We start from the raw sequence: 9,983 nt of genomic DNA, 5'->3' as shown, positions 1-9,983 counted from the left end.
CACGGAGGGAGGTAAGATACCTCCATCCTTGAAGATGCGCTCCAAGAGGTTCCCCCCTCTCTCGAACTGTAGTGTTATAGATCTATTCGTGAAGGTGGTCAGCAATGAATTTTTAAAGGTACCAAAATATATTAAGAGGGATAATTTAACTGGGGAGGAGAGGAGACGATTGAGTTACCTGAAGAGTCTCCCCGACATAGTGATTAAGCCGGCGGACAAGGGAGGAAATGTCGTTTTATGGCCAAAATACATGTATGAAAAGGAGGCCATGCGACAGCTTTCTAATAATACACATTATAGGAAGATGACGTTTAATCCCTTGTCCGCCTTCTGTACACAGTTGAAGGGGATTCTCACTAGAGCGAGAGAAGCTGATATCATCTCTGGTGAGCTTTGTACCGCATTAATAGTAACTGAACCTATGGTACCGACCTTTTATCTCCTCCCCAAGATGCATAAAAATATGCAGATCCCTCCAGGAAGACCTATAGTTTCGGGGCGGGGGGGATACTTGGAGTGCATCAACAGGTGGCTGGATTCCCTCCTTCAGCCGCTTGTGGAGGAGTTACCCTCATATCTTAAGGACACGAACCAGTTGTTGCGTAAAATGGATGGCCTCACGTTGGATGATGACACGCTTCTAGCCACTATGGACGTTGAATCGTTATATACGAACATTCGCCATAGTGATGGGCTACGAGCGACCAAATTCTTTTTATCAACATCTAATCTCTCCCTTGACTTGAGGGCCTTGGTTTTGGAGGTCTTAGAGTTTTCCCTCACGCATAATTTTTTTACGTTTAGGGGGTCCTTCTTCCTGCAGCTCCAGGGGACGGCTATGGGGGCTGCATTTGCACCGTCCTACGCCAATTTGTTCCTGGGGCTGTGGGAGAGGGACCTCCTGATGTCAAATCGGCTGTCATCTATGGAGCGCGTCCCTCTGTGGACGCGCTACATAGATGACATCCTGGTGATCTGGCAGGGGGATGCAACATCGTTTGAGAGTTTCATTTCGGAACTAAATGGAAACAATCTGAATATCCACCTTACTGCCATATTCGATAGGGATAGGGTTGAGTTTCTGGATGTTCTATTGAGTAGAGGTGTAGAGGGGACAATACAAAGTACCATCTACAGGAAGCCTACTGCCACTAACATGCTCCTGCATGCGTCCTCCTCACATCCGACACATATGGTGCGGTCTGTACCAGTTGGCCAGTTTTTGCGTCTCCGACGATTGTGCTCAACCGAGGTAGAGTTTGAAAATCAGGCAAGAGACTTGAAGGGTCGCTTCGCAGAGAGAGGATATAGTAATAGATCTATTAAAAGAGCCTACTTACGAGCTAAACATAGTAATAGAAACTCTCTCTTGTATAAAACGAATGTTGAGCCAAAAAATTCAGAGGTAGTGAGATTCATTACTGACTATAATGCACGATCAGAACAGGTAAGGGGGATTATAGATAAATCTTGGAACATCTTGAAGACAGACCCGATTTTAGCTAAGATTATTCCCGAGAAACCCCAAATTGCATTTAGGCGGTCTAAAAACTTACGGGATCATTTAGTTCGGAGTCATTATATAGGGGATCCCCCCAGGACGTTTCTGGATGAGTTTAATCGGTCTCGGAAGGGGGGTAGTATGGCATGTGGCCGCTGTGTGTCCTGTGTTAATATGATTAAAGATGACACTTTTACAGACTCTTCGGGACAGAAACAATATAAGATTGTTAAAAATATTAATTGTGTGTCCCGGAATGTCATCTATTATGCTACATGCCCCTGCTCCCTGATCTATATCGGGCTTACCACCCGACAATTGAAAGTTCGGATCAGGGAGCATGTCCTGGGCATACAAGCCGCGGCAAGTGAAGAAGATATCCACCTGCTCAAAACACTACCAAAGCATTTTAAAATATATCATAATTGCGATAGTGGTGGCCTGAGAGTCAAAGGTATTGACATGGTGGATGTGGGAATTCGGGGAGGAAAAATATCCCAAAGGTTAGCCCAAAAAGAAACACGTTGGATATGGACCCTTAATACGGTACATCCAAATGGATTGAACGAGAGTTTATCCTATATTCCATTCCTGTGAGGTGGTTGTCCGGTTTGGGACGGTGCCAATGCATATGGAGGTGCAGCAGTGGTTGTTTTTAATTTTGTATTTGTTTATTTTAATTTTTAATTAATTGTTTGTTTTTTAGTTTTTCACTTTGGAGCCATTCTCGGATTTTCGTATACACTGCACTCGGTGATGTGACTGAAGTGGTTAAGTTTTCTTGGATTATCTGTGGGAGAGTTTGGGAAGATGAGCGATGTGGAGTTGGACGTATCCAAATGAAGAAGACCGTATATCCTGGACGGTGGAGGTGTTTTCACCTCGAAATAACGAACCTGATACAGACAACGGTTTATTTGGATTCTAATGCATACAGTATTTATGGAACATTTTGCCTTTGGGCATGATATATAATGATTACCCATATATATTTTTGCTACTGATGTATGCATATATCTATAGATATTTAGAGATATGGATCTATTCCAATCTATAATATTGTCCCATATATTGATGCTGTTTAGGGGAGAGTTAATTATGTATATCTGCATGTCGGGTGTTTACCAGTTTAATGGGATTATTTCTGGAATGTACAGTGGATGGATATCTCGACATCTGTCCCGGGTGGGATACCCTTCTGTATCCCATCGGGGACATTGATAGTGGGGACTTGTCTCCCCTTAGTGGGAATATATGAGAAAGTCTTTTTGGATTTTTTGATACAGCACAATGTAAGTGGGATTGGTTGTTCACTTAGTATATAAATTGGTATGGGAAATGATGATGGTTTATGGGTTAAATTATTTTTGCTTCTCTTAATTTTCCCTCCCTCTTTGTCACGCCCCCTTGAATAGTTAGGTATAATGAGGCATGCTATATGCTGGTATAGCGTTAGTCCGATGTCTGGCTCTTTATTGTTGTTTTTATAATATTGTGCACGTTTGCCTTGGGCTTTGCCCTGTATAAAAATGGCCGCCGTATGATCACCTGGTTGCGCACGCGCGCTCGCTGTCTCTGTGTGGGTTGGGGCCCCGCCCATGTCGGGTGCCGGATCACATGGGCCCGCGTAGATCCGGACGCGTCATGGATGGGAGGCTCCGCTCATCACGGGATATGCGAGAGACGCGCCCGCACCACTTCCGGTAGGCGCATATAAATACGGGCAATAAGTGCTTTACACTCACGCCCCCTGAGGAAGGAGCAAACGGCTCCGAAACGCGCGTTGGGGTGACACCTGGACCACCTGGTCATTTGAGGATCCTGTTGAGGTAATGTTGGTTTTGGGTTTTTTAACCCCTTTTGGATGGGTAATAGTCAAGCCCTCTGGTGGGAAGGATTTCTTTCCCTGTTTATTAGTATGTGGGCTTATGGCAACAGTTGGTATGAGGTCTATTTGAGCACACCATATGTTATAGGTAGTACATGAGGGCATGGTGGCTCTTTCTATATGCATAATTATAGACATTTATCTACATCCGGCACCTCTTTTTTGAGGTGATATAGGTTTCTTTGGTGTAGCCCTGCCATATACTTTTATCTTGGCCTCTGTTTCCCTTTAATATACTAAATGCCTCTTGAATAATAGATTTATATATCTTTCTACCTTTCCTCTGTGGCTGGTGGTGGTCCAGGGTGTCTTTAGGCACTGCCTGCACTTTAGTCTGCAATTTGCACATGTCCGCCTTCTTGTCCTTTTGTGTCCTTTCTAATAAAGAAATATATATATGATGATAAAGGATCTTTTGGTCATATTTTTGTGGTCTCCACATTCATGTTTAATGTATAGCAGCGACTGATCCATGATTGTTCTATACTTGAGCACCAGTGTGTTATGATTTTCCATATAAAATGCTCATATATACCTTGGTTATTGTATTTAGTAATGGCGGAAGTATAAAGCGGTATACAAAAGGTCACATTTGGGTTAACGTCACCCAGTGTGAGCAGGGCGAACTCTGTTACCTCACAGAGCCGCACTACCGCAGAACATAAATGCCGGAGCCTGTTTAGCTCACAGAGCTCGGCAACGGAGCGCACAGAATGCGGTCACAGAACTCTGCCCCAAGGACACGGGGTCAGAGTCTCTCTAGACTTTCTGAGTGTGCGGCGTCGCACCTGCGGACGCCACTATAGATGCTAACTATGGTGGAGTGGCGTGCACGTGCACTGTGGTGTGCAGAGCCACCGGTGGACAAGGATGCCAGTCTCAGACTCTGCCTCTACCTACACCTAAGCCTGGGCGCTTAACAGGATAGGCTGCACAACACATGCGTACCAAGGGTAGGGGTTTCTTAATAAGTCATTCACCAGAGACATTCATACATGCATACAATACTCCTCATAGTCTGGTAATGCAGTCTATACTAGTGCATGACCTTTTATAGCAGCGTCCTTCCGGGACCTTCCTGATGGTCCAATCCGAGCTTGAGAAGGACCTGAGCATGTGACCTCCAATCTCCAATGAGAGATCGTCCCACGGGCATGCTCAGTGGACCGAAAGGAGGACTTAGTCCCTGGAGTAGCTCGCTGCTGACCAGCATGCGTTGCTATAGCTGGACCAGAGGTGGCAGCAGCAACCAAACCCACAGAGCTGGTCTGAGCAGAGCACCGGGATTGACGAGTCTGCTGAGCAGCCTCCTCTGCGGCCGGAGAGGAATGGGAGACTGCTGAATGCAAGGCTTGGGATTCCTGCTGTGCAGCGACAGGAACAGGATGCTTAACACCGAGTATAAGGAAATATCACCGACACTAAATCCAGGTACTGCCAACATTAAATAGCTGCCCCAAAACCAAAGAGAGGTGGACTGCATTAACCCTGATCTGACAAGGATGGAGGCGGAACCATCCTGTCCAGAGTCATGACAAATGCGTTCCTAGACCACACGGAGTGAAGGGCATCCAAGTGACGCACACAGTTCAGAGGAAGAGGAGGTGTCCACGCTGCCCCAGCTGCACAGCAAAAGATGAAGCAGAGTGGAAAAGCTCAACGACCCTTAGGCAGTACTTCATCTTCTACTGCCACCATGCCAATGAACTGAGAACACCAAAGCCAACTCAAATTAGTTCCCTAGTGTGGCATTTCTTCAGGCAATATACTGACAACAAGAGATGGGTGGTTTGCACCCATTGCAGTCAGAGCCTGAAGGGAGGCATAAATGTTCTGAACCTGAGCACCACCTGCATGATAAGGCATTCGCATGAGCTGAATAGAGTACTGTCACGGAGTGACTGACCAGTGCGACACGACCCAACGATTGGTCGGCCACCAAACAAACAAGGGAACACAGAGGAAACAATTACAACGGTGGGCCGTGCGATACAGAATGGGGAAATGGACACCTCCTGCACTCTCCTGAGGATGTGCCTTGCTCTTACTAGCGTCCCTATAGAGGTTCTTTCAACATGCTGCCGAGCAGGATACCTTAACCCTCGCTTTCCCTGCAACTATCCCTAAGTAGGGAATTGGCAAGTGAGGACACCGCTGCACTAATACAACACAAGGTAAGGATAGACAGTAAAAGGAACAGGGTAACAAAAATACAACACTTAACTTTCTGCTGTAAAGTACCGCACAGCAGGATCACAACACCAGATTCACCATGAACAGCTGAGGCACCACCGCTCCCAGCAAGCTCCCTTCGGTTCGGTCGCTGTAGCATGAACTCTAACACCGACAGTCAGCTGATACATCAGGTGACCTTTTAAAGGATGGTGGGAGTGGTCATCACCTGCATCAGCAAATTCAGCAGCAATGTAATTACACCAGCGGCCTCCGGGGGTAAAAACAGACATTAACACCGGATGGCCAGAAAGGAAAAAGTTTATATGTGAGAATCCAGATCTGCCACAGATTGTTCTGTCCCCGCATGAGGCGAATGAATATGTGGCTGGTGAATAGGGGCTGGGAGAGGTCCTACCTTCGTTTCCTTAATGCAGGGCAGACAGGACCATGTTGCTCAGCGTCTGGAGAGGTGATGCACACCAGGGATTGTGAAGTCCAGACTTGTTTAATTGGAAATATGGACATACAGCATATGATTGGTAATTCAATAGGTTCTCCAGACGTGCAGAGTGTTAACGAAGTGATACAGCAAAGTGGTTAACAAGGTGGTGCAGCAAAGTGGTCGAAAAACTGATGCCTTTCACAGCTCGGTACAAGCATGTCTCTTCCAGAGAAAGTGAAACTAATAATGGCTGGAAAGAGGAAGAGAAGGCGTGACCCCTGAACTGGAAGTGAAAGGCATGTACAGTCATGGCCAAAAGTTTTGAGAATGACACAAATATTATATTTTCACATGATCTGCTGGCCTCTGGTTTTTATGTGTGTTTGTCAGATGTTTTTATCACATACAGAAATATAATTGCAATCATATTATGAGTAGCAAAAGGTTATATTGACAATTAGAATGAGTTAATGCAGCAAGTCAATATTTGCAGTGTTGACCCTTCTTCTTCAGGACCTCAGCAATTCTCCCTGGCATGCTCTCAATCAACTTCTGGATCAAATCCTGACTGATAGCAGTCCATTCTTGCAAAATCAATGCTTTTATTTTGTCTGAATTTGAAGGTGTTTGTTTGTCCACCCATCTCTTGATGATTGACCACAAGTTCTCAATGGGATTATGATCTGGGGAGTTTCCAGGCCATGGTCCCAAAATCTCTATGTTTTGTTCCCTGAGCCATTTAGTTATCACCTTTGCTTTATGGCAAGGTGCTCCATCATGTTGAAAAAGGCATTGTTGATCGCCAAACTGCTCTTGGACGGTTGGGAGAAGTTGCTCTTGGAGGACATTCTGGTACCATTCTTTATTCATGGCTGTGTTTTTAGGCAAGACTGAGAGAGAGCCCATTCCCTTGGCTGAGAAGCAACCCCACACATGAATGGTTTCAGGATGCTTGACAGTTGGCATGAGACAAGACTGGTGGTAGCGCTCACCTGGTCTTCTCCGAATAAGCCGTTTTCCAGATGTCCCAAACAATCGAAAAGGGGATTAATCAGAGAAAATGACTTTACCCCAGTCCTCTGCAGTCCACTCCCTGTACCTCTTGCAGAATATCAGTCTGTCCATGATGTTTTTCCTGGAGAGAAGTGGCTTCTTTGCTGCCCTCCTTGAGACCAGGTCTTGCTCCAAGAGTCTCCGCCTCACAGCGCGTGCAGATGCACTCACAACTGCCTGCTGCCATTCCTGAGCAAGCTCTGCACTGCTGGAAGCCCGATCCCGCAGCTGAAACACTTTTAAGAGACGGTCCTGGCGCTTGCTGGTCTTTCTTGGGTGCCCTGGAGCCTTTTTGGCAACAAGGGAACCTCTCTCCTTGAGGTTCTTGATGATGCGATAGATTGTTGACTGAAGTGCAATCTTTCTAGCTGCGATACTCTTCCCTGTTAGGCCATTTTTGTGCAGTGCAATGATGACTGCACGTGTTTCTTTAGAGATAACCATGGTTAACAGAAGAGAAACAATGATGCCAAGCACCAGCCTCCTTTTAAAGTGTCCAGTGGTGTCATTCTTACTTAATCATGACAGATTGATCTCCAGCCCTGTCCTCATCAACACCCACACCTGTGTTAATGGAGCAATCACTGAAACGATGTTAGCTGGTCCTTTTAAGGCAGGGCTGCAATGATGTTGAAATGTGTTTTGGGGGATAAAGTTCATTTTCTAGGCAAATATTGACTTTGCAAGTAATTGCTGTTAAGCTGATCACTCTTTACAACATTCTGGAGTATATGCAAATTGCCATTAGAAAAAATGAAGCAGTAGACTTTGTAAAAATTAATATTTGTGTCATTCTCAAAACTTTTGGCCATGACTGTACAAGAATTAATTAGCTGCAAGCTACCATACAGAAAAAAGACCAGCAGGTGGCAGCAGAGCAAATGCAAGACAATTATAAACAGAATGGAAAATAATAATACAATCTATGTAAACCATAGAAGCATAACTTACACGGAACAGCACACAGATCCAAAAATGGATCGTTCGTGACAAATACACAACTTAAAAATCCAGGGAATATCTGAGGCTCTTTCTCTATCGCGCCAACAAGCTGAGCACACCCAAGCCAGCTTAAACGAGCTCCCTGGCATGGCATTTCTCCAGGCAATGCACTAATTACAGGAGACGGGTGGCTTGCATGCTTTGCAGTCAGAGCCTGAAGCGAGGCATAAATGTTATGAACTTGAGATACACCTGCATGACAAGGCATCTGCATTCAAAGCAAGAGCTGCAGTAGAATACACACCTGAAAAACCAGGGAAGATCTGAGTCTTCTCCTGCGGTCTCAACCTCTTCCTCCCAATCCCAATCAACAGGGCCACCTTGCTCACTGCAAAGAGGATGTGACCGCACCATCAGCAGCATCACCGAGCATCTCCACATCATCCCATGAAAGTGTTCAGCTGTCCATCCCCTAAACACTGGATAGAAAGTGAAAGTAACCCCCTTCTCACCCACGACCCTTGGTCCTGAATGGCACCATTTCAAAATTCCTGGCCTATGAAATACTGATATTCCGACTGCTGGAGACGGACAGTTTTAAAATACTGATGGCGGTGGCAGTCCCACAGTACATGCTTTCCAGCCACCACTACTGTTGCAGGTGGACCAACCCTGTCTTACACACACATTGCGTTTAAAATCAGGTGTGCCGTGTGTAACTCAATTAGTGGCAAGGTCCGCATATCCACTGATACTTGGATCAGTAAGCACGGCCAAGGATGTTATATCTCCCTATCTGCCCCCTGGGTAAATGTAGTAGCAGCTGGGCCTGAGTTAGAAGGTGTTCTGGCACATGTCGTACCACCACCGAGGATTGCTGGACGTTTCTCTGTCCACGTTGCCTCCTCCTCCGCTTTCTCTACTACCGCCTTATCTGGTCAGCATAACACCTGCACCACCAACTTCAGCACAGCCAGACGGAAACAACAGCAGGCTGTTCTGAAACTCATCTGTTTGGGGGCAAGATCCCACACCACAAAGGAGCTGTGGACAGGGATAAAATCACAGACCGATGAATGGCTTGTGCCGCTGAACATCAAGCCTTGCCTGGTGACGAGCAATAACAGGTGAAATCTTGTAGCAGCACAAATGCCAAGTTCCCCATATTGTTACCAGAGCTGATTACTGGGTGGCCACTCTGATGGATCATCACTACAGGGAAAACATACCTGTTACCGTCGTATCCAGGGTGAGGGCGCATCACGCTGCATCTTCTCTTCCGGCCGGGCGGTGTCCTCGGGTTCCCCGCCGTCCACGCATGCTCACTTGCCTTAGGCCGCAGCCTGAGTCCTGAACCGGAAGTGACCTTACCTGGGGTCTGGTATATCTGGCTGCTGTGGCTGTGCCTCGGCGCCTGATTGTTTTCCTGCACTTCTCCTGTGCAGACTTGCCCTCAGGTCCCTGTACGCTTCCCAGTATGTATTCTGCTCTGTACCCGTTTTTGTGTGTTTCCCTGTGCATGCTCCGCTCTGTCCCTGTACGCTTCCCAGTGCATACTCTGCTCCGTACCTGTTATTGTGTTTCCCTGTGCGTGCTCTGCTCTGTCCCTGTACGCTTCCCAGTGCGCAGGGCCGGCGTTAGGGGCAGGCAGCCCAGGCAGCTGCCTAGGGCCCCCACTCCATCTAGCAGCACATCACGCAGCCGCTATGGGGCCCGTGAGGCAGGGGGGCCCACCTGCCGCCAGTGCCGACTCCCCCCGCCGCCGCATTGAACTATACCGGCGTCATAGATGCCAGAACAGTTCCTAGCAATAATGGAGGAGAGAGTGTCAGCTGACGCTCCCTCTCCCATCATTCCCAGCTCTGCCTCTGACACTTCGGGTGCGCAATGACATCATCGCGCACTCACTGTGTGCCAGGCAGAGCAGGCTGAGACAAGAGCCGGGAGCAGTGCAGGCACGAGGAGAGGTGTTTTTTTAATGT

The sequence above is a fragment of the Dendrobates tinctorius genome, unplaced genomic scaffold (genome assembly GCF_039654945.1).
Source record: "Dendrobates tinctorius isolate UK_male_01 unplaced genomic scaffold, ASM3965494v1 ptg000160l, whole genome shotgun sequence".
Lineage (NCBI taxonomy): Eukaryota > Metazoa > Chordata > Amphibia > Anura > Dendrobatidae > Dendrobates > Dendrobates tinctorius.
The sequence above is the reverse complement of the archived record's forward strand: the minus strand, read 5'-3'. Positions refer to the sequence as shown.